At 36.6% G+C, this 26,797-nt stretch overlaps 2 long non-coding RNA genes across 2 annotated transcripts in view; one reads left to right on the forward strand and one right to left on the reverse strand.

Moving 5' to 3' along the window:
* Positions 1 to 26,582, reverse strand: part of LOC145681405 (uncharacterized) — a 34,680-nt gene extending 8,098 nt beyond the window's left edge. Inside the window, exon 1 of the long non-coding RNA XR_014130775.1 lies at positions 26,484 to 26,582. This is a non-coding gene — a long non-coding RNA (uncharacterized LOC145681405). The remainder of the gene's footprint in view (positions 1 to 26,483) is intronic.
* On the forward strand, positions 949 to 14,674 carry LOC145680268 (uncharacterized). The gene is made up of 3 exons (XR_014130635.1): positions 949 to 1,252; positions 10,824 to 10,966; positions 14,455 to 14,674. It is a non-coding gene; the product is annotated as an uncharacterized LOC145680268 (long non-coding RNA).
* Positions 26,583 to 26,797: the final 215 nt, after the last annotated feature.

The following is a 26,797-nucleotide window of genomic DNA, read 5'->3' on the forward strand; positions in this document are numbered from 1 at the left end:
CTAAAAAGTGAAACTAACAATGCAGAAATGATCACTCACTCAAGATGCTTCACGACATCACATGTAATTTAATTCTTCGATATTTCTGAGATTATCTATGTTAGCGATCTTATCTTTTACCGAATCTTATACTTAAATAACTACAATTTTAAACATATGAAACATTGTACAGTACCATAAATAATTCATTATTCCTTCTTCATTACGAAAATATTTTTTTGTCATAAATATATGTTAAAGCACATAAAAAAATTCGAATTTCACTTTATGTGTTAAATACAAGTAACCAAAAAAGTTCTTGCTGTTTCAGAGTAAGGATATACAAAATGCAATACGCTGGATGGTACGTATCTTTAGGTTTCGAAGTAATCTCCATCAGCATTCAACACCTTATGCCAACATTCCCGAAGAATCAGTGATCTCAAAAAGAAAAAAAAAAAGGCGTACCCGACACCGTGTTTTATAAAGAGGAGATCCAAATCTTTCTATGAGTACAATCAGTACACCATTCATATTTTTATACTTATAACAATATGTGTACAATGTACAAAACAATAATCATTGTACTTCTCTTAATACGCAATTTATCATAATACAACTAAATAACGACAAAACTTTCTCGTGCAATAACATGATATGGATTTCTTTAACTTTGTTTTGCAACGATAATGCCGTGCCCTAGAGGACTTTAAATTGTTAATTAATCTAAATGCTACATACACTGAACACTGTGCTGTGCATAGTACACTACCCTACTAACCCACTAAACGTTAGTGCTTTAATCGGATTTTGGACAGAATGATCCAATAGTAACAGAGTGATTTTTAATAGTTATTTATTGGCATTAATACACTCTAAAAACGAGTAAGGTTTTGAGAACCATAAAAATATAGTTAAAATTGGCATTGTCGTTGGAAATATAATTGTGGTGACATAAAAAATATTAATCTTATTTGCTATGTTACCAGAATGATACGAGAAATTTCATATGTGCTGTATGAAAGATATTACATAGTTAACGATTTTATTGTCATAAGGATCATCTTTATAGTTCCATTAAAAGAAAAGTATAGTTGTTTCAGCTATTCCAGGTTTACGCATGCGCACAATGACATTAGAATCAGCATAAACTTCGTCCGCTATTTTTTTTACGAAGAGAGTTATTTTTGCTTTCGAGTCTTTAAATTTGCTTTGTTCCAGAGCTAATTTTCTGCGAAATAGGAACTCGAAGATATGATAGATTTATTTAAAGGTAGGTTTAATATTTTAGAACTTAGACAAAATTATGATAGAGTTTTATGTAATGGAGTAATTCAATTTCTAAAACAGTGAACGTAATTCACATTATCTCAGGCGTATATTAAAGTACAGCTTGTCGTACTCTCCTGTTTTAGGGGAACATACTTATATTCATGTGCCAAGTACACTCTTAGTGCTTTAGAAAGTGTTTCTTAGTGGGGAAGCTGTATTGTGCACCCTATAATGAACGGAGCCGGCATAGAATGTTACAATTTCCAGCCTCAACATCTGCCTAAGTTACATAATGGAATAAAGGTTCACGGACGCATTTAGAGTTAACTGACAGGGAAATTTGTGGTGAGGGTTGGGCTTTTGGGTAATTGCATATTAGGAGATAAAAGTTGGAAAATGTTACTATAGCAACTCATTATACGATACAAAGTAAATTTCACAGAATAAATATTGGGGAAGATTATAGAATGCTCACCCCCATGGCAGGTTAGTATCCAGTTTGTTTCCTTTCTTTATCAGGGCAAGTCTTTACTTTGAGCAAGGCAGTGACAATAAGGAATGAATCTGAACCGGTTCCCGCAATTATAATTACAGTTTCCAAGAAGGAAAGACGTAAAACAACGTGCCTGCGGGGCTCTAACACGCCTTCATTCGCTGACGCTCGCTTGGCAGTAATATGTACTGACAGTATATCACTGTCTTGCCCAAAGTAAAGAGTTACCTTTATCAATACTCAATTCACATGGTATTGCTGAGCGAGCGATAGCGAGTGAAGGCAGGTTAAAACTCCTCAGGCCATGTTATCTTCTATTATTATAACTAAATGTAGATATCTGGGCTCTTGCCTAAATGTTGCTGTGAGACGGGTACGGGAAGACTACAGGTTCGAGCTAAGAATCTCACGTTCGAGCGACTCTACGTAGAATCCGGGTTATTCTAGCTATATAGCCCCAGGGAAAGGATTGCTCGAGCAAACGGGTTAGCCCTATACCAAATAGGAAATTCATATGTAAAATACAGTGTGAAATATTTTTCATAAAGGAATGAGAGTGTGAATAAAAGTAATTACTATTAGTGTACAGCGTATTGAGTTGAATTTTGAGTGATAGTGCAAGTTTTGTATGTGTAAGTGTGCTCTTCTACTACCTTCGTTATCCGTATACCCCATTCGCTGACGCACCCTTCGCTACCGTCGGGCCTGCTGCTGCGCTCCTTCGCTGACTCGGTTAGATAACATCCTTGGTTTTTAGTGAGCACCTGGCACAATTTGGTTCATGGTTTATGCACTTTAGTTTTTATGCGATACATCCACACTATTTACAGTCAGGCACCGTAAAGTGAGTCTGCAAGTAGTAATGGAGCTACTCATTTAGTGCATTCTCTGCTAAAAGGAACACAAACCTCTAACCTGACCTGAAGATGTAAGAAATGTGTGAAAATTTGGTAGAACTGTCTACTCGAGTAATGCCCCAAGGAACTCAAAATGTTCCTTCGTGGGTGTGTGTTTAGCGTATGTAACTTTTTTTGTGGGTAATTCAGGTTGGAGCTCACATAGTTCGTATCCCACACAGTGTTCGTAGGTTCTCTTAAGAAAATTTCTCTTGGCTGAAACAGAATTTTCCCTTTTCGTGTCAAATTTTCCCTAGTTTGTTGATTGAGTTGATTTTAAGTTTAACGTCCCGTTTAGCAGCGAGGTTATATGAGACGTGGACCTACTCATTAACATGGAACCACATCAGCATGCGCCAGAAATCGATCCCAGGTCTCCCACGCCAAGGGCGAATACGCTAACCGTTAGCCACGAAGAGCTCTTTCCCTAGTTTGTTGAGTGTTTAATTCCTATGATGCACGGTATGTTGTAAGATTAATTTAGTTAGACAATATATTGAAGGAAGTATGAACTACATTTATTTTATTCATTTCCTTTTCGTTTCTAACTTTTTTAAACAAAACGGAAAAAAATATCCAGTCAACAATTGACGCAAATTATGCTACTTTGAATATACACTAAACTCTGGCTATTGCATTGGTTTATTTCTGAAGAACAAAGATAAAATGGAACATTTATATTGAGCTCCTTCTTGGCTAAACTGTTTTCGTACGTGCCTTTGGCGTGGGAGACCCGGGTTCGATTCCCGGCGGGAGCTCATGTGGTTCGGATTCCACGTTAATCGGCAACGTTCTAGATTACTGGTCCCCCTTCCCATTGAGCAATAATAAAGACAGAAAACAACGTACCCTGCGGGGCTCTAACCCGCCTTCACTCGCTAGCGCTCGCTCGGCAATACTGTGTAGATTAAATGTATAAACTTTAGTAGAGAAAGAAACCAACCCAGCTAGTAACCTACATGGGGGACCAGTAATCTAGAACCTTCCCCGTTAATCAGTAGGTCCCGTCTCATATAGCCTCGCTACGCAAAGGGACGATAAACTCAAGTCAACAACTAAACATTTATATTGTTTAATAAGTCAGTTCGAGAATTTCCCTAGATTTTGACGTTTTATCATAAAATTTCCCTTTTCGCTAAATTTACTTTTGAAATTTTACTAGATTAGGAAAATTTCACTGAAACTACGAACAATGATTCCACGTTAATCTTCGGGACCCCGTCTCATCACCAGAGTGCAGGAGGGATTAAAGCTCCAGTGGCGGTTCTTGAGGGAAGTCACACCGGAAAAGATTACCATTTTATTACTAGTGTCTAATAGAAGAAAACTTGATACTCAGCATTACTCGAGCAGACGGTTCTACCAAATTTTGACACATTTCTTACATTTTCAGGTCAGAATAAAGTTTTGTATTTCTTTTAACAGAGCATGCACTAAATGAGGAGCTTACTAGATAGTGCATGCAGCAAGGGTGTAGTCATAGGAGTTCCATCGGGGCCAGCCCCCCCAGATGGTTTCCTGAGCACCCAAATACCAAACTTTTAAAACATTGCCATTAGATTACTTCGTTTCAGTTATTTAAAAATAACAAAGTTTACGGATTCTTACTGATAGAAAAATATCACCGTTTTAAAAAGCTACTGTAAATACTACCATTAAATAATGGTGTTAAACTGATTTGTAAGTACATTATATTTTTTATATGCTGTAACTAGTGGTTTAGAATACATTTTTATGAACTGGAAAATTTGGTGAAAAACGACGTTTTTATTCCGTTTCTCAGTTCGGATCTCATTCGCTTTTTTTTTTTTTTTTTTTTTTTGCGCAACTTGATGTAAAACAGGAAGCGAGATATAACTGTTAGTAAAATAATTATGGTGTTTTTATTTTAGTCACGAATAATGAATAAATATTTTTGTCAGGAAATTAACTGAAATTAAAAAAAAAATCAGTTTATGGGCAAGATTCTAGAACACAGGTCCTCGTTCTCATTTAGCTGTAATACAGACAGAAAAGAACGTGCCCCAGCGGGGATCTAACCCGCCTTCACACGCTAACGTTCGTTCGTCAATACTATGTGGATTAAACATCAAACTTTGGTGTACAGAAAGGAATCAATCTAGCTACTAATCCATATAGGGGAACATGCGTTCTAGAACCTTCCCGTCTTCTGTAGATAGATTCTGTGTAAAAGAGCCTAAATTGAAATAGTTATGCACAAAGGTATAACGTTTGGTCCTGGCAGTAGTTCTTGGTTACGCATAATTAAAACCAACTGGTACATAATATTTATGGTGATAAAAGCAAATAAATAAATGCGCAGTGTTTTATTTTTGTGGACGGAAACCAAATTTTCCTGTTTTTTCAGGTTTCAAATCACTACCTGTAACACTTTTTTTTTTTTTTTTTGGCTTTGTACATTGTAGCTGCTCCCGCTTCAAAAGCGATGGGCCCCTCCAAGATAAGATTTCTGCCTATACCCCTAAATGCAGATGACTTGAGGAAGGCTCAGTATAAATATAGTAGGACATGTGGCATAAAAAAACTTCCGTGAATAAAAGATGAACCAAATTGTGCTAGGTGGCCACTAAAAAGCACGACCTCTATTTAACCGATTCAGGACAGAAGGGTAGAGGGATATTCGAGCAGTTGGGAGGGGTGCATCCGTAGGGAGCAGGCGCGTCAGCGATGGTAGGTATACAAATAAACGAGGATCGTGAACTTACATGTACAAGAGGGGGCGCGGTGGCTCAGTGGTAGAGCGTTCACCTCCGGTGCTTGGGGTCCCTGGTTCGATCCCAGCTCGCGCCGTGTGGACTTTGTGGTGGACACACCGTGCTCGTGGGTTTTTTTCGGGGTTCTCCCGTTTCCTCCCACTTTCTTCATTTCACCCTATCCACTCATTATCACCGTCTCCTTTAGCCTAACCGGCATAATCGTGGGACGTTAAACTTAAAGATTTCTTTTCATTTTTTACATGTACAAGAGGAATTTAAAACTCCAGTGGCCGCTCTTGAGCGAAGTCGCATCGGAAGGAATTGCTATTTTATCACCACCGTCCAATAGATGAAAACTTAATGTACCGTACTAATTTTAGTATAGTACATTAACAATGAATTGTCTATCAACTTCCTTAGCTTATGCCAATGAAACGTTTATTTTTAATATTCTGACTTCCCTCGAGAACAACCAATGCTCAATTGTTTCTTTTATTGTAGCTTATTTGAATTTAATGTTATTTATCGATAGAAAGTTCGATATCTTTACCTCCTACTCAGAAGCCTGGGAAAAAGTTTGTTTCTCTTTATACTAAGGACACATCAGTTTAGTTTTATTTGAAATTATTTCGACCCTGTGTGGTATCTTTGTACGTAATTTTCTCTCGTCACTTTTTTTTTTCTTTGGGCGCGGTGGCTGTGGTAGGGTGTTCTCCTCTGGTGCTTGGGATCCCGGGTTCGATCCCAGCCCCCGCCAAGTTAACTTAGTGTTGGACAAACACCGTGCTCGTGGGTTTACTTGGGGTTCTCCCGTTTCCTCCCACTTTCTTCATTCCACCATTTCATTCATCTCTCATCATCACCGTCTCCTTTAGCCTAACCGGCATAACCACGGGACGTAAAACTCAAATATTTCATTTCATTTTCTTCTTGTTTTTTTCTTTCTTCTTAAAGGACATTCTAAAAATATCAAAAGGGCTACCGTTGATCAGTAGTAGAGCGTTCACTTCTGGTGCATTGAGTCCCTGGTTCGGTCCCAACTCGCACCATGTGAACTTTGTGGTGGAGAAGCACCATGTGTGGGTTTTCTCATGGTTCTCCCGTTTCCTCCCACTATTTTTCCCATCATTCCATTCATTTCTCATCATCATAGTGTCCTTTAGCCTAACTGGCATAACCATGCGATGTAAAGCTTAATGATTTCATTTCATGTGTAATTTAATCGGTGAACTAGTGTTCAGCGGTATAACTCCTAATATTGCATAGTTTTACATTTTCGAATGCTACTACTGTTAAAATAACGTTAGGTACATGGCCGTTAATGGCTCTAACATTGAGTAATAAACTTATATTAGAATTTAATAGAGTATCTGCAATTGATAATAAAGTATTTCTTGATTGAAGGTAATGCTTTTTTGTCTGCCTTTTTGAATTTCTTGAATCCGTACTACACATGACAAGTTTTGCAGGAACTTGATATTGGTTAGGCAACGAATATTGCACAACTTACACATGCTGGCCACTATACTGTAGCCGCTGTATCCCTGGCTCTGACAGCTATGCGAAAAAGAAAGCGAGCGTTTATACTACACTGACACCCCCCCCCCCCCCTACAAGGCCCAATGAGTGACCGAGCTGTCACCGCGTTGACACGGAAAGCAGACGCTCTTGCCACTCTGTCTTCTTTCGTTTGTGCATAGTTGAGTGAAAAGTACTTTGAGATTGTATTCGATTATTGCAACTTTGAGTTGTTTCCTTTCCTTTTTGGATGTTTTGGGTGTGCTCTTAAGAATATTGTTGTATTTAATTGGTGACAATGGTTAGTTCTTCAGACCGAAGCCAAAGAAAATAGGAGTGTATAAAGGACAAAACCGAGAATTTATATGCAGACTTCGTGAATATTTCGAGAACTAGTGCGATAATGGAGGACCTCTTCTTCCTGTGACCAGTGTGGTGAACAGAGTTGCTGATGTCTTGCGTGTGGGAACATCCACTGTTTAGAACATAACAAACTAAAACTGTTCCGAAGAACTTAATTCTCCTTCTGCAGTTTTGGTTACTCCAGGGAAAAAAAAAAAAAAAAAAACATTTGTATAGTTTTCTTACACGGAAAGTTTAAAAAAGCCATGAAAATTCAGCATTTCTTAAGCAATTCATTTCGATTAAATTCGTTTGCTTTTTCTGTTTATTCTTAGTGTACCTGTATACGGTTAAACCCACGACAAATTGGCAACATTGTTTTGTCCACGTACAGAACTGTCGGAGCCAGAGACGTAGCGGCTCTAGTATACTAAGACACCGGTTCAATAGCCAATAAAGACAACCAGCGGCAGACGGAATGAGATTCGAAAGTAGTGTATGTTGTAAAGGTACTTAGGATTAAAAAGTAGTGTATGTTCTAAAGGTACTTCTTTCGTTTCACAATTTAGTACAGGAAAATGAAGGTCGTACTTGAATAAGGAAAACATATAATAGTCAAAAAAGCTAACATTTTCGTTTTCCTCATAAAATCCGGCTCTATGCGTGATTAGAGTGCAAAATTAAAAAGGTTGTATAATATTTTAAAAACTGTTTAGGCGCAGAACAGGGATATTGAAAGAAAAGATGTGGAAAAATGTTAGATTAGTAATACATAATACAAAATGTTTTATTACAAGGCTTCGGATAGTCATGGACTAAAAACCTCAAAATATGCATGCAAATATGTCCTCTTTTCTGTTGATATGCCGAAGTGCAATCATAGATAACACATAACTAGCTTACTAGTCTCTTCAAAACTGCTGGAGTGTTATCATCAATAGATAAAGGTGACCCCTGTTTCAACTGGATTCCATTGCAAGGAATTTGGTCAGTGACATTTCGTAGCAGATTTCTGATCACTCAACAAGATAGAAAATCTGTGCAAAAATAGAATTTCCGTCCTAGCAGGGGCAATTTTGTTAAAAAAATCATCGATAAATGAGTTATATTTCCATGTTCACTTACAAATTATGGTCTTCTTTGCAGCAGATACCATTGAATGTGCATTAGAAGAAAAACAGATGCTATAAAATATGCAGTGTCTCGTAAAATACGATAAATATGCATATCCATAAGAAACATGGAAAATCCATAACTATTCGAAGCCTATTTGTTACCTAGCCCACTGAAATTTAAATATTTTGCTACGAAAAATAATCGTTCTTGAAATAAACATATTTATTTACTCCTTCATTTTTCTGATAGATTGAGATTGATTTCACACATAAATACAAAGTATTACGTCTCTTAGAGAAGTGGCCAAATCTGAACACAAAAGTGGAGGAAATTTTGGTAAAGAAACCTAGAAGTTTGCCACAGACTCTATATTTAACAACAGTACTGAAAAGAGAAAATCTTAATTCAGGTTAGTGTTGATATTTTTTCCCCATAAGGAGAATGTGTTTGCCTTTGCTTCGTTTTCAGCAAATAAATGTAATATATTGTTGTAATAGCAGAATTGCAGGAATACAAATTGATTTATTTCAGTGTGTATGATACAATAGTGTTAATTACTATTAATAATATTATATTCTGTGCTGCGTCATTTGGGTAAGTCAAAATGTAGAGAATATAGAATATTCACTGGCTGTACAGAAGATTCCATTCCGGCATTTGTGAGGTGTGACTGAAATATTCCACGTTAATCTTTAGATATCCATATCATCACAGTAGTGCAAGAGGGATTTAGAACTCCAGTGGTGGCTCTTGAGGGAAGTCACATCGGAAAGAATTGCCATTTTATCACTACCGTCTAATAGAAGAAAACTCAATTTATCTTACTAATCTTTGTATAATACGCTAACAATGAAATGTCGATCAACTTCCTTAGTTTATACCAATAAAACGTTTATTTTTAACATTGTGACTTTCCTCGAGAACTACCATTGCTCAGTTGCTTCTTTTATTGTGGCTTATTTGAATTTAATGTTATTTATCGATAGAAGGTTCGATTTCTTCATCTCCTACTCAAAAGCCTAGGACAAAGTTTGTTTCTCTTTATACTAAGCTGCAGTCTATCTTGAAGGAAGTCACATCAGTTTAGTTTTATTTGAAATTATTTCCACCCTCTTTGGTATCTTCGTAAATAGCTTTCTGTCGCTGCTGCTTTTCTTGTTTTCTTCTTTCTTGTTATAAGACATTCTTAAAATGTCAAAAAGGGACTACGGTTGATCAGTATTAGAGCGTTCATCTGTGGTGCGTGGGGCCCTTGTTCCGATACTAGTACGCGCCTATTGGAAATTGTGGAGGACTAATACTGTGTGAAGAGGTTTCTCGGGGTTATTCTATTTCCCTCCACTTTCTTCATTCCTCCTCTTGATTCATTTCCATAATCGATGTCTGCTTTAGCCTATACGCAGTTCCATGGAACGTAAAACTCAGATTTCATTTCTTTTGAAATATCAAAATAATTAAAAAAAAAAAACAAAAAAAACTACACTTTGCGCCATCAAGAGCAGTATCTCTATTTTTCGTGATTCTGGAACTCAATGAATAATTAACACTTCTGACCAGAGTATATACACTTATTTATTAAAACTAAAATACAATGTAACAGTTTCTATAATATAAATGTCTATGCTCTGAAGATCTCTTTCAGTTAGTGTTTGATGAAGACAACGTTAAGTTAATTTAGTTTTTAATAAATAAGTGTATATACACTGGTCAGAAATGTTTATTATTCCAAGAGCAGTATGTAATTTTTATTTAGAATGTATCTAATAGCGTGGATTAGCAAGTATGTACATTTTTGGTATAGAGTTTGCTATTTCCCACCATAGTTTCTCAAGGTAGTACCTTCAGCGGGAGAAGCTCAGTTACAGTAGTTCAAGGTAGCACTTTTCTCATGGTAACTCAACTGCTAAGAAAGTAAATACAAGACTTCAGGACATGTTTTATAGGCCATTGACTTATTATTGATTACAAAACAGGTTACGATTCAATCCTTTTTAGCTGAGCAGTGTTAAACTGTCATAGTTCTAGTTTAAAATGGAAAATAACTGGGTCTTTTAGGGTCAGAAGAGCATGCTTTGTCTTGGAAATGGAGCAGGCAATCGTGACATTGCTTCAGTGACTTGACCCAGGTGTTTTTTTTTTAATTTTTTTTTATGTAGTTACCATGCTTTGTACCCCTGGAATAATTGCCTTGACGAGCATGGTGACATATGTTTAAAATATATATATACAGTGTCTTACTACTTGTGAATATGCCTTGGAAATAAAGTTTATTCGTGGGAAGTCTTCGCTTTTTTTTTATTAGCATGATAACACATACTACCGAGTAATTTATGGTTTAAAATAGTGACACAGTGGCTGTAAATTTGATTATGTAACGTAACAAGTATTTCCAAGGAGATGCCTTATACTAAAAGAGAACGATAATGAATGTTTCACAGTTTATTTTCTTAAGTTTAAAAGGGATGCTGAATGCTTATTCTTTTCTTCCAGATACAAGAAGCACAGTCCTTTTTACTTTATTGAGAAGACATTTTCCTGAAGTAACATCAACTGCGAAGAAGAAAGACACAGCTGGAACGTGGAGACCCATAAAATACGAAATCCAACAAAGATTCTCCTTTTTTCACGTAAAGGTAAAAATAATAATATTTACTTTCATATATGAAATTACAAATTTGTATAATTAGCTAGTTTTCAGGCCTTGAAAAGTAAGAAGTGGGAGAATGTATTCTGCTTCATCTGAACAAAAAATTCCAGGTTTAACACAGATAAAGGGAATTTGGATAAGGATGGGATGGTATCATCTAATTTTATCAATAAGAAATAGTATAAGTAATGAGTTAATATTTTTATTTCAATAAATGTACATAGTTATATTACTGGCGTGTACAAACCAATTATTCACTCCTTATTTGATATAAAACTTGGAAAAAACTTTTATTTTACTGTTCTAAAAAAATGGAACATGTGGTCTTATATTCATAACGAGCCACAGAGCCCCGTTGAAGGAATCCTGATAGTGATTCCGAAATATCGGTGAAGTTATTAACACTAGGAGGCGAGTATTTTAATAACTAAAATATAGCATCCTTAACTGTACATCCTTACTATAACCGGAGGTGGGGGAAATTTACTACTTCCGGTTTTAATATTAATCTACGTAGAGCAAACACTTAGGTATGTCGAGAAGCAGCTTTACACAATCAATTTAGTATTGCAAGAATAAGAACCCATTTTTTATCTTGGAACCGTATTCAAACCGGAAGTTGCAAAGATCAACCACTTCCGGTTTTAACGTTGATCGCTATAGAATTGAAACGGTAATAGATGGCAGGAAGCGGTTTTCTGCAATAAATTTAGCGTCTCAATAGTATTTTCTAGTTCTAATATATACGAAAAAAAGGAGAGGTAGAAATTACAATAATTTTCGATTGTAATATTAAAAAAAAATATAGCATACAAACCAAACTCCGTCACGTGGTGTACACGTGGCAGTACTACTTGTTTGTACATACAATATATCCCATCAATAGGTAATTTAAGAAATTATAAGAGACTATTCATAAATTGTGTAGTTTGTCACGAATTATAAATAATAGCAAGAACAAATCTAATATTACTAATTACAATTGCACAGTTACTTTTTTAACTGCTAGTTTATATATACGGTGAGTTATTTATAATATTCAACCTTAAAACGGAAAACCAAGAGTGAGAGAAGCGAAAGTGTGACAAAGCAACTAGAAGATAAGGGTACACACATATTAAACATCAACACCCGGAGAACAGTCTTGCTAGTGTAATATAAAGTTAGGTTTTTCAGAAAGCAAATTGCATACTATCTTATTACAAATTGCAAATCTACGCTTAAAGAGAAAACAAACAATACCACAATTGATGTTCAGTGGTGGAAACTAACAACCCTAGTTTCCCAAACATGAAAAGAAAAAAGGGGGCGCGGTTGCTCAGTGGTAGAGCGTTCACCTCCGGTGCTTAGGGTCCCTGGTTCGATCCCACCTCGCGCCGTGTGGACTTTGTGGTGGACAAACATCGTACTCATAGGTTTTCTCGGGGTTATCCCGTTTCCTCCCACTTTCTTCATTCCACCATTTCATTCATTTCCTCATCATCACCATCTCCTTTAGCCTAACTGGCATAAACATGGGACGTAAAACTTTTAAGAGTTCATTTTCATGGAAAGAAGAAAAAACTTGGAAAGCTTCTACAATAGAAATGATACGAGGCAAGCTTATCGAATGTACCTTAGTGTCAAACAGTACACTCAATACTTGACATATTGATACGTACAAAATTGTAACAAATTAAAAATTGAACTTTTTTCAAAATGTTCTTCTCGAAAATTATCTCTCGGACGGTTTGAGATATCAAAGAACATTAAAGTTATTATGGTTTTAATGTTTTTCGAAAGCAATGTACGTAATTAAATGTGATAGTTACATATTAAACTTTCCAAAATAAAGCATTTGAAAAGTCAAATTTTCAGTTTGTTATAATTTTGTTCCTATCTCTTCGAAATACGTCAAATCTTCATGGTAGTATTTTACCAAAAGGTACATTCGATATGCCTTGCCCCGTCTGTCTTATTTGCATTATTACTATTGTAAAAACCTTCAAATTTTGTTACTTTTTCATGTTTGCTATATTGTAGTATTGTTGCTTTGCAACATTGAACAATAAGTTTGGCATTGTTTGTTTTCTCTTTAAATGCAGATTTTACATTTGTAATAACCTAATGTGGTGTTATTTAAAAAAAAACTAATTTTATATGGGGTTGACATCACTGTTCACTGGATGTTGATGCCTAATACAGATTGATGTGTCCCCCTCCCCCTACTTGCATCCTACCAAGTTTCGCTCCTCTTCCTCTCTTTTGGTCTTTTCGTTGTAATCATTGGAGTTTATAAATGACGCACCATATATATATATATATATTGTACAGCGTGTGAATGAACTAGACCACAAACTGTAACAAGTGATTCCTCACATAATTGAAAAAAAAAAAATGAATCTGCGTTTAAAAGTGCATAGTTTCGGAGTTAAGACTGCCGAAGAAGTGACCAGATTAACTTTAAAGGTCCATAGCTCCATTAGTATGTGCCCTATCCAAATATCCATTTTTGAGAATTCTCCAGTTGTTGCATAACGATTTTTAGACAGGCAGTTTGGGAGTACTCATAAAATTTTAACTAGTCCCAAACTGCTTCTCTAAAAATTGTCGCACAAGTACCGGAGAATTCTGAAACAGATATTCGGATCCAATTGAAATATGCTCCATAGGAGTGGAGCTGCGGAACTTTGAAGTTAATTTTTTCGCGTTTTCGGTAGCTTATAACTCCGAAACTATGCTCTTTCGACCACACTTACTTTCATGTGAGGAGTCACCTGTTCATTAACACTTACATATACGTATATGGTGTATATATATATATGGTGTCTGAAAAGTCCCCTGACATAGGGTAACACTGTTATTATCAGAATTACAACAAAATGTAAGAGTAAAAAACATCTACAAATATGATGTTTTCACTCTAAAGTGAAGGATTTTTTTTTCTTTTAATTGGACGAGCCATTTTGGCTGTACACTCATATGCGCCCAATGTTAAACGAAAATGCAACGTTGGCATTAACCTAGACCCACAACATAAGTGAATGAATTTACTGTTTGAAAGGGGGGCTCTCCGTCGACATGTTAGCGTAAAAGACAGTAACTTCATTCACTTATGTTGTGGGTCCAGGTAAATGGCAACGTTGAAGTTTCGTTTAACGTTGGGTGCATAAAGAGTGTACAGCCCAAACGGCTCGTTCCATTTAAAAGATCTTTTCACTGTACATTGAAAATATCATATTTGGAGATAGTTTTCCCTCTTACGTTTTGTTAAAACTCTGATAATAACAGTGTTACCCTATGTCAGGGGACTTTCGAGACACCTTACATTATATATATATATATATATATATATATATATATATATATATATGTGTGTGTGTGTGTGTGTGTGTGTGTGTGAGTGAGTGAGTGAGTGAGTTTATAGCTTTAAGATTGGTTTTGACTTCGTTTACAATTTATGGACAATTTCTTATTGAGTATATTTGGTTTCAGGCTATAGATGAGTTGGTGCCTGAGTGGAAGGACATAGAAGATATTCTCAAAGGGTAAATATAAAGGCTACAATTTTTGTAATACATTTTCCTTCAGAATATCCATCTATCCACAACCAACAAGTTCCTTATGTAATCGACAATATTCTGATCATGCACTCTTGTATATCTGGCCTGCTATTCAAGTTTGGTTTTAAAAAGAATAAAACTTGCATAACGTCTTTTCCAACTGTTCTTTCATAAACTTCTACATCAAATCTTGGAAAGGCTGATCATTGGTTGATCCTTCATAAGTTTCTACATTAAAATTTGGAACAACGTGTACACCAATTCATAAGTCACAGCTGAAGCAACGGGTTTTGGAACACTTTCAACGAGGTTATGGTGAGAAACATTTGCAGTAAACACCTGTTAGGCTATTCGTGTTTCTGGAGGTGTTTTCTAAGCGACTTAATATTTAGAAAATCACGAAAGCAGTATTTTTCTCCGTCGATATTTGCTACAGGTTACAACTTGTGGAAAAAATGAAAGCGGAGAAGAAGATATTTAGGTGATTTAAAGCTAACTTGCACAAGAATGGTGGTATTGTTGATATAGGGATGGTGTTGTTACTAGTATAACTTGTTAAAGAAAAGAAGTATAACTTGTTAATCCTTATTAAAAAGAGTACTTTGTTTCAAGACAAATATATTTTGGATATATAATGTATACGTTACTTATATTAAGTTGTAATTTAATATAAAATATATTGTGTTGGTTATGAGAAAATAAATACAATTAAATGAATTCTAATAAAGTCTGCTTTGTGCGTTCATTAGCCATTACTTACTATTCTAAAAGAACTAGGAATTACGATAAATAAATTGTTGTTTTGATGTACACTGAAGGCAAAGTTTCCTCATGACATTTTGTTTAATAGCTTCTGATGGATCGTAGTAATTTTTATTCAAAGTATCTTAACAACTTCATATTTGCGTAATTTTATGTATGATATATGAGACGATTTTTTTTTTTAATTTTCGTTACTACGAGATTTCTGTTAACTTCCTCTGGGGGTTCCTGTTTGCTTAATCTGAGTTATCTTACAACATATTATGACAGGAATCCAACCTGGGTCTCTGACTTACCATGCAGAGTGCAAATTCCATCATATTCAAAGAATGAAAAATATGAAATAACTGGTTCGAGACTCGAACCCAGGTCTCCGAGAACAACCAAGTCTCCCGGTCTAGTCGTATACTTTTGTTATCCCTCGAATGTACTTGAATTCGTACCTATAGAAGGATTAGTCTGTTCTAAAGTAAGTTAGTTTTTCCATTATTATCTAAAAGCTCTATTATACTTATCTACAATCACTATAATAATACTCAATAATTTAAAGGGTTTGTTCTTTCAATGTAACGATACAGGAAAGGAAAAAGAATTATATCAGCATGTGGACATTTATATTTATACGAGAATAGATATCCCAGAAGTTTTCCAGTGTACAATCATGTACAAAAGATCTTGAACATCCATTCCCTTTGTAACATACACCCTATATTATTAGTATTGGTATTGCACTAAACGAAGTCTATATTACTATAGTCCGCGTCACCCGAATTGGCGTGTGGCATCAGCCAATAAGCTCGCATTGTGCTGTTACTAAGCCTTCAGTGAGGAATCATTCATAATTAATTTTATTCGTATTTGTGGACAATTAAGAATGATTAGATTCCTCCCTGAAGGATTAGTAACAGTACACTCTGAGCTTATTGGCTGATGCCACACGCCAGTTTGGATGAAGCGGACTATAGGTAGTATGGGTCTTTTAATGGGCTATTAACCAAAAATAAAAAGCATGAGTGCAAAAAAAAAAAAAAAAAAATGAAGATAAGAAGGTAACTTGACTATATAGCTTATATTGAAACGCTTTCTTTGAATTTCAATTAAGCACGTTTTGTGTTAATTTAATCATATATATTTTTACAAGTTCTTATCGTCAGTAAGTGTTAAGGTCTCTCACAATGGTATTTTTTCACTTTTTTGGTAAGAAAGAAACACTGATTTTAACAGTTCAGTAAAGAATTTGAATGATTGACGAACTTCCGCGTTCGAGGCCCTCTGTTCACATTTACAGCAAAATAATTCGTAGGTTAAGAATGAATTCTTTTAAATGCTGAGTCCATATTCTAAACGCTTTCTGAGTTCGAATTACTATAATAGCAGTTGCTTCCACTTTTAAATTTTTAAATTTTCAGTCTGTTGTTCGATTATATTATTGTACAATGATTTTATTGTTTAAAAATCCCTGTTGCACTTTCAACTTTAATATTTGCTGGTAAGCCAACTAATTTTACATATAGTTTAGGAATGTATATACTATATACGAGGACGCAAACAGGAAGTCACATATTGTGTGACGTCGAAGTTGTACACTTCGAGCGGTTCATTCAAGTTATAAATCCTTAGTTGTGGTTTCTGTTAATGAAATATAATAGTGTTTCTTCTTTCTAACGACTGAAAAATTTACCATTATGTGAATTCGTGAATATAAATATTCATTAAAGTCACTTCTTTGTTTAACGTCACACGGTTATGCTTCCAGGCAAATGAAAACTATGATGATGATAATGAACGACATGATGGAATGAATCGGGGTTTGAGGAAATGGTGAAATCACGAGAAAGGACACGTACACAGTGTTTATCCAATAAAAGGCCACTTCATGTGAGCTGTGATCAAACCAGAAACCCCTCGCTCTAGAAGTGAGCGCTCTACCATTGAGCCACGGATGATGATAAAGAAATCATCGAAACGTATAGGAATAAATTAATAAAACGGTTGCTTAAGTGACGTTGGAAGGTTCATCAGATTATTAAATATGCATTCTATCAACTCATGTAGTCTGTACATTATTCTTACAGGTGCTGCTGTATAGTTTTACTACTTCTGTTCATTGTGCCAATTCCAGTGCTGTTATAGTGACTGTTGCCGTACTGTGGACTTTACCTATATTGCACTGCATTGCTATTATGTAACACATTTAAGAAACAGGATGATGACACATACCACCATGGATCGTTACCATTTTAGATACAATCTGCCTATATGCAATATTGGTGCCGTTGTAGTCTGAGAGCTGCTGCACAAGATTGCATCTAAAATGCTAACTATCATTAAACTAGTTTAATACTTGTGCATAGTTGTGTGTGGCAACATCCTTCCTTAAGACATGTTACATAATAACAATCCCATGCAATATAAATCCGTCGAAAAAAAAACTCCGGACCTCATGCAATTTTGGCTGAGAAAATTATCTGGCTTGGTAGACAGCGTTGTTTGGTTTCGTCTTTATTGCTGGGAAGCGATCCAACAGTAAATATCAGAACCCACATATGCCTATGCGTAAATATTTCCGTCTTCAAAATTAAACAACACTGTCTACCAAGTCAGATAATTTTCTTAGCCAAAATTGCATTAAGTTCGTAGGTTTTTTCGGCGCGTATAACTCTCACAGTATGGCAGCACTCACTACACCCGTATTGCTAACACAACATAACAGTATCGTTAGGGCAACTATACCAGTATTGTTAGGGCAACAATAATAGTATGGCCATAACCATACCAGTATTGTTGCCTTAGCAATACTGGTATAGTTATTAACATGATATGCATAGTACAGACAGCCTAAAACTATAGCTGCGATAACAATACCACATTTCTTGGACAACAATATTTATGGTAAGTGCAGCACAACAATATAGTTTTACTAACAACGCAGATATTTATACTGACCATAAAGTATAGTCGTGAAAGCATCAGGACACGTCACACCAACTATTTTAGCACTTCGAGTATGGTTACAACAACTATACAAGTTGGTGTCACAACATATATTGTATGGTAGAGACAAACATAATACCTTTTTGGATAGTTCCGATGACCATATCATATAGTATTTCCAAAAAAAATGAAATCTTTGAGTTTTACGTCCCACGGTTATGCCGGTTAGGCTAAAGGAGACGGTGATAATGAGAGATGAGTGAAATGGTGGAATGAAGAAAGTGGGAGGAAACGGGAGTACCCCGAGAAAACCCACGAGCACGGTGTTTGTCCACCACAAAGTTCACTTGGCGGGGAGTATTTCCAACTATATAGCAGCTGTATAGTTGCAAGTACAATAATTGGCATCATAAATATGTCTAGGACAACCATAATTATTGTTGACCCAGCTAAATTTTTTTAACAATATAATATTGTACTCCCAGTCATAATTCTTGCTGGCGCTATATTAACAATACTGTATAGTTACATTCAACCATAATTATGGTTGAATATAACAATACCGTTTTTAGAGTGTATGTGAATGAATATGATAGTAAAATTTTGCTACAAGTACAACCCGGAGAAATCGTACCGAAACCCGGAGATAAGGTGTTCAAACCCGGAGGGGTGGTCCCTACCTGGTGATAAAAGTCGGCGACCTTCGATGCAAGCAAGTCCGTGAGGGCGTTCTGCAGATCTCCCTAATTAGCAAAGGATCTCCCACGGACATAGTTCTCGAGGGAAAGAAGCAGAGGGTAATCAGTTGGTTTAAAATCTAGTGAATATGGTTCATGCAGTATCTCCCAGCCAAGTTTATTAAGGATCTCCCGGGTCCTGCTTGCCACTTGTAGTTTGGCATTGTTATGCAGGAACAACATACCATTGCAACCTATGACGCTGTGTGTTCACATTGCTTGCATTACTGAAGGTCGATGGTCAGACTAACTCTCGATCGCTTGGCAAGCACGTAAGTCATTTCGTTTCCTCTCTGTGAGCGCATGATGAATTGAACGTCAAAAACGGCAAGAACATTTTTGGTTACCTTGTAAAATGACTATACCGTTAGTCAGGTATGTTTACCGTTGTATCAGTTTTAGAAATAAGACAGGAATTCAATCTGCTTCTAAAACTTCATACTTTTTTCGAACTATTGCTCTTTTAACTATTATACACCATTTATCAAATTGAAGATGTCATAAGATTAGTAAAGAGAATTCACACAACTAGCAACTATCATCAGCTGCAAAATCAATGACTAGTAGGTTCAAGCAATACCTTTAACTTGCATGCAATGTTAGGCCTATTGCTGTTAAAGGCTATTTACTATCTTGAAAAAACAAGTTAGACCAGCTTTCGCAAGACTAAATTAAACAAATGTTGATTTTCTTTGACAAATGTAGATTTTCATTTAGAGCATCGGAATATGGACTTCTAAAGTAAGGTGGGTATGCTAGAATTACAAACTAAACCAACTATTCTTATCAGTAGTAAATCTGTCAGAAGGGCATTAAGGCCACGCGTGGAGTAGCAAATGAGTCAAATGTTGCCATTGTTACAAAGTTTGGCCACTTGTCATTGTCCTAAGGAGACACAAGATCATTGATCTTCTCTTCCCTTACAATGGGGCCTGTAGATCAGTGGCGGATCTAGAAGGTAAAATTTGAAGGGGCAACCAGATTGCAGATTACAATAGGTATATCTTGAGTTTACGCAAACCATTTTAATTTTAAAAAGATTTATAACTGATAGCTTCGATTATTTTTGATGTTCAAAACTTTGGGGAGCCTAGGCTCCCCGGCCTTGGGCTTGATCAGCCACTGCTGTAGATCTTGGCATTCAAGGAAAAAAGTTGATTTTGCTTGTGTGCGAACTTTAGTAGTCTTTTCAGTTAGTAGGAAAGAATAGTGTATATATATATATATATATATATATATATATATATATATATATATATATATATATATATATATATCAATAAAATAAAAGGGCAGAACAGCAACAATAAAATAAGCTTAAAAAGGTAACAATTAAATAGCATATTCAGGTATTTCTACCACTTATACCAAAAAACTTTTATGCAATTATACGTGCATGTCACGAATTATATGCTTAGACTTTAATAAATGTGGCACTCATATCCAAGTAAATACGGTACGTTAAATGTTACTCCTTAAGGGTTGTAAACGTACATCATTGTACGTATTTTAATTTCAAAACCGTTCTACCTCCACTGTGTAAAGAATCTTCTGCTACTTAAAAAACTGTGATTGCTAATCTCACTTGTGAAATAGATTTATCAGCTGGAAAAAAAAGCACAGTAAAGCAGTTATGTTTATACGTAGCGAAGCACGACAAAAAGGAGCTATCAATTGATTAAATGATGCCACTGTTACAAAGGATTATTTGCTTGTTGCAGTTTAACATCCCATGGTTATGCCTTGGCGGCTAGGAAGACGTGGACTTTACGGAATTCGAACCACTTTTTTCGTTCAACTATATTCTACCGGGAATCGAATCTGGGACTTCGCGCACTTAAGGCAAGCGTGCTACCTACTAGACCAAGGGGGGTCCTTAATTATTTGACACTCATCAGGAGGTACAAGAGGATTGAGCTCTCTTTCCTTCAATAACGTCAGCAGTACGTCATGTCTTTCAGAAAATTGTTGGCTTTTTTTGTGTGCAAACTATAAAATCCTTGGACGCACGCTTGGTCTAGTGACTAGGACGCTTGCCTCGGTGCGCGTAGTCCCGGGTTCGATACCCGGTTAGGGTACGGTTCAATGAAACAAAGTGGTTCAAATTTCACCATAATCAGTAGGTCCAAGTCTCCTTTAGCCAACATGGCATAACCATTGGACGATAAACTCAATATCATATCTATAAAATCCTTATTCATACACATATTTGCATAATTTAATATTGGTACCAAAATAATTATTGGGGCATTAGAATTAGCAATCGGTTCGATTCCAGGCTTTATATACATTGTAGTTTTTGTGATCCTCATGTTCGATTCCACCTTATCATTCCACTAATTATACCATAATCATCTGTTCCATTTAGCCTACAAGACACATTGGTGGAACATAAAACGGCACAAATTTACTTTGGATCACTCAGTGACTTCAGCTCCAGCCCTTCGGCTGTCAGGGATGCTTTTTTTTTTTTTTTTTTTTTTTGTAAACTGTGATAAAGGTAGAAAACAATGAGCCCTGCGGAGCTTCTAACCTCCTTCGCTAGCTCAGCAACATTTTGTTAATTATCACTCAAGATCTTACATGTGCCACGTAGAGTTACCCATAAAACTGAAGGAAATAGATTTTATATTAACGTCCCACGTTTTATGCTCCGAGGTTAAAAGAGACGGTGCTAACTACGGAATGGTTTAATGAATAGTGGAAGTAAATGGGAGGACACCGACAAAACTCACACATCGGCGTTTGTCCACAACGAATGGGATCGAATCAGCGACTGAATACTGGATCTAAACTAACCTAATATTGCTGCTACTGCAAATACTACATCACTATTGCTACTACTATCTCTAAACAGTCCCTACTTTTTAGGGGAGATTGGAGCATGTTATCTTTGGTAGCTGGAGTTCTGGAACACTGGTTCCCCTCTCCATTGAGTTGTAATTTAATATTGACAAAACAACGTGCCCTGCGAGGCTTCTAAAACGCCTTGTCTCGCTATCGCTCGCTCGTCAATACTGTGTGAATTAAGTATAGAGTTGTGGTATACAAAGAGACCAACTGGCTATTTACCTGTATGTTGGGATCAAGGTTCTAGAATCTTCCCGTAATCTGTAGACGCAAAATAAGTTTTTAACTTTAGCAGACAGCTCAGTAACTCTTCACTTTGGGTCGTACATTAGAAACAGTAGTAGTAGTAGTAGGGCGGGTTAAAAGCCTCGCAGGACTGGGTTGTATTCTATTCTCGAAATTAATTGCACCAATAGTAGGAGTAGAAGTAGTATTGATAGCAGTAGTAGTAGTAGTAGTTGACGGCACTTCCAAATTAAAAATTTATATGTCAATAAATCTTATCTAGGAATGAACATACAGAGAAAAATAAATGTTTTATGGTGGAACTACTTAGTGAGGCGGGGAAGGTTCTAGATTAGTGGTCCCCCATGTAGGTTAGTAGCTGGGTTGGTTTCTTTCTGTACTAAAGTTTATACATTTAATTTACACAGTATTGCCGAGCGAGCGTTAGCGAGTGAAGGCGGGTTAGAGCCCCGCAGGGCACGCCTTTATTACTGCCCAATGGGAAGGGGGACCAGTAATCTAGAACCTTGCCATTGAGGCGGAAGGCTGCAGAATACCAATAAGGAAATTGCGTATAAAAATGACAGGAACTGCGATTATTTAACAGAACAAAACCTACCCAAACCTAGGCTAACTGAACCTTCTTCTCCTGCTACTACTTCTACTTCTTTCTATCCCAATAATATTCTAACCTAACGTATGGTAGAGCTGTCTGCTACCATAATGCCAAAATAAGTTACTGAAGAATGAATAATAACATGCACACTATTAATGTATGTCAGATTGTTAAGTAATTAGGACTTATTGTCCAGAGAAAACTGCATTTGGATGGCATTTAGTATCTCCGAGTACCTTGTTTTTGTCTAAATTGTGATAAAGGTAGAAGGATAAGGGCCCTGGAGGCTTCTAACTCCCTTCGCTGCTGTCCCTAGCTCAGCTATATTTTGTAAAGTAAGTAACACACTGTAAATCTTATATGTGCAATATTGGGGGAGATACTAAATATCATAGCCACTGCATTCATAGTCATCCTTATTACGTTCTTCTAAATTACACCTAATCTGACCCCTGCAACATCGCTTACAAAATACAGTTTTGGAGGTAGCCCCTACTAACAAATAAACTTTATTCAGATAGTAAGATATGATCTACTACTGTGTACACATATTCCCATTGACTAAAACTTGCAAAATGCAAATATATTGAGATTATATCTTAATCTATAATGGACAGCGGGGTGTGAATCCCATACTAATAATATAAACCGCCACGCCAATAATAATACATATTTGTGAAAGGAACAAATATATACACCTACTTGTTGAATATAATACGTGGCAATGATGGTTTGTCCAAGAAGTCTCCGGCGGAGTATGTAAAACAACAAATTTGCTCAACTTCGTTTTATTTTTTATTTTTTTTTTTTTTCAGAATTGGTCATTTGCAATGGTTAATTGTAATCCAGCACTTGGGAACAGTACTTATGCTATTATCTTCGAAAGTTACTACAGCAAAAAGTTTACACATGTTGTTGAAATAACAAAGCGACTATTTATTCTTCTTCAAAGTTACTGATTACACCTCAGTGTTGCCACAGTCCTGGCTCTGGAGTGGGCTGAAAAATAGTACCAAATTGAAACAAAAAGGGCTGAATTCATTATTTTATTTCCAGCGTAATACATGGCTCTGTAACACGAAACTAAAAAAGGTGAAGTTCTAGAACACCCCCACCCCCTCTTCCAAGAGTGCAAACTAAGAAACTACTCTTTTTAAAAACATCCAAATAGAAGTAACCCGAACAACCATGAAATAGATTAAACTTTTATCGCACATGGGAAGTTTAACAGAGGCCGCAAACGGAAAGTATTATAAAACATGTTTTCAGTTGCACGTCTGCTGTACGTTAAGTCCAAAAACTACAGGAATTACGCATGTAACTTAGCTTTTTAAGTACGCCACCTACAATTTTTTTCGAGTTTGTGTGTAAATAGTACGTTATAATAAAATATTAAAATATAAATTATTGCTCCTTATTCTTGCTTATTTCACGACCAAAGGAGAATAATAGAATGTAAGAATATAAGGTAAGTAAACTGCCATTTGTAAAAAAAAAAAAAAAAAAAAAAAAAAAAAAGTAAAACCGGTCCAGGTATGACGGATGGGAATTCCAAGCTGGTTACCCACCGTCACTAACAGGTGTCCGCGGTCCATTGTATAGGGTCCTAGAACCTTCCCTGAAAGACATCAAAAGAAAGAGACGTAGGGAAAGTCTTACTGACACTTTTGAAAAGGTGACAAGTATTTGTTAAATGGTGCTGAATTGGGTAGAATAGTACCAACTTTTTCACAAAAGGGGCTGAAAATGCCAGCGTGGTACCAACGGGCCAATGAATGACAAAAAGGGCTGAATTTGGTACAATTGTACCAAGTGTGGCAACAGTGTTACACCTATACAGTCATTAAAAATGACACAACACTCGATTCTTGACTGTGACTTTTACGTACTTGACCCGCCACTTCGATGCACTATGGGAAAAACAATTGAAAGGAAGGATGCGGTTAAAGTAGGTGGCATCTTTCTAACCGAAGTTAGTAATTGACAAGGAATGGGATACAGATGGTTTCCAACTCGAAGCCGAAGTTAACAATTGACAATTGTTATAAGGGTGGTACATAGTTGGCTCCCAACTCCAAGCCGAAGTTAACGATTCAAATTTCATATCTGGTGGTAGAAAGGACGGGGGCAAACCAGCGGCTGCCTACCAACAACCACCAACAGAGTCGGCTCAAGAGGGGCCTGCCACACCTACAGTTTACCTCCTTAATGCCAACCCGTAGCCTCCATATGGTGGCACGTCGCCGTTGGCCCGCTATGAGAAAATTCAGGCCTTGGCGGCCATTCTGCAAGGGGATATCAGGTTAGAACAATGCATTTCTTTTAGCAGAGCATGAACTAAATCAGAAGCTCCATTAGTGCTTGCAGATTGACTTCAGGCCTCAGTACAAATACAGCGTGGACGTAAAGCGTAACAATTTCAGTGAATAAAACACGAACCAATTTATTTCAGCTCCCCACTAAAAAGCAGGGGTAGGAGCACAGCAACAGGGTCCGAACGGCAGCGACGGGATGCGTCCGTAGGGAGCAGGCGCGTCAGCGACGGGGAATATACGTCTAAACGAGAATAGTGGAAGACCACACTTACATATGCAATACTTTCACTGATCACTTAAAATTCATTTCAATATGCTGTACACTGACAGTAATTACTTATATTCACATTCTCATTCCTTCACGAAAAATGTTTCTTATAATATTATACCTATAAATTTTATATTTGGTAGAACCGTCTGCTCGAGTAAAGCCGCATTTTGAGTGATAGTGAAATCATTGTAAGCGTAAGTGTGCTTTTCCATTATCCTTCTTTACGCGCATAGTCCCCGTCGCTGACGTGCCTGTTCCCTACGAACGCACCCCCTCGTTGCCGCTCGGGCCCTCTTGCTGTGCTTCTGCACTGATTCCAATAGAATGCATTTGTGCTTTTTAGTGGGCACCTAGCAAAAGTTATTTCGTGTTTTATGCACTGTACTTAATATGCTGCGCGTCGGGAAGGTTCTAGAACACATAGTATTGTTGAGCGAGCGTCAGCGAGTGAAGGCGGGTTAGAGCCCCGCACGGCACGTTCTTTTCTGTCTTTGTTACAATTAAGTGGGAAGGGGTACGGTACCTGTGTTCTAGAACCTTGCCCCATGCGTCTACTCTATATTTACACTAACCCCCGTGAAGTCAATCTGCAAGTAGTAATGGAGCTCCTCATTTAGTGCATATTCTGCTATAGGAAATACAATGCTCTAACCTAACCTGAAAATGTAAGAAATGTATTAAAATTTAGTAGAACCGTCTGTTCCAGTAATGCCTCCAAAAGCATACACTTACTGTCATCTCCTTGTTTGCTTGTATTTATCAGTCTTTCGCCTTGGCAAATAGTACCACAATGCGTGCAGCTTTTATTATACGGATTCATAGTATAAGTAGTAGTAGTAGGAACGGGTTAGAAGCCCCGCGGAGGTTGGTTGGTCCTGTTCTCGACATGAAATAGGCAAATTAAAGACTTGTCCAATTTTTTTCGTATATTTTACAATCTACGGATCTGTATAATAAAACTGCACCACAGAATGACATACTTTCCCATGCATACTCACTCCCATATACGGTTTATTGAGAATAAAAACACATACATTATCATTTTACTACCTTCACTATTAATATTTTATATAGTATTCTACCTAAAATATTTAATTTGATACAGGCGTCTGCAAATGTTAACCTAATGTAGGTATCCTCGTTCTTTCTACGGTATTTTAATACACTGTAATAAGAAACCGTAGAATACTCAATCTGCTGAATTTTACAAAGAATGCACCTAGATAGGAATAGGATAGGAATTATACTTACTTGTCTTAAAGCTGACCTTTATCACAGGCGACTTTAACAAAACACATTATTTATATTCACAAACAATACCATCAAAACACGATTCCGCAAATGGCCCACGATTCCCAGCATGCACTGCTCAAGCTGCAGTTACAGTACGGGGAACGTCCGCGCTTTTTAGCACCTAAAAAAGACGTCTATTTTTGGTGATGTCCGACACGTGATTCTTTGTACCATTCTGGCACGTGATAAACACGTACAATTTAGGTCATGTTTGACACGTCATTTTTGTTACCATTTTGGTACGTAATAAAGACGTTCCAAATTTTCAAAAG

Source organism: Thermobia domestica, chromosome 3 (genome assembly GCF_964235325.1).
Source record: "Thermobia domestica chromosome 3, izTheDome1.hap1.1, whole genome shotgun sequence".
In the NCBI taxonomy this organism is placed as follows: domain Eukaryota; kingdom Metazoa; phylum Arthropoda; class Insecta; order Zygentoma; family Lepismatidae; genus Thermobia; species Thermobia domestica.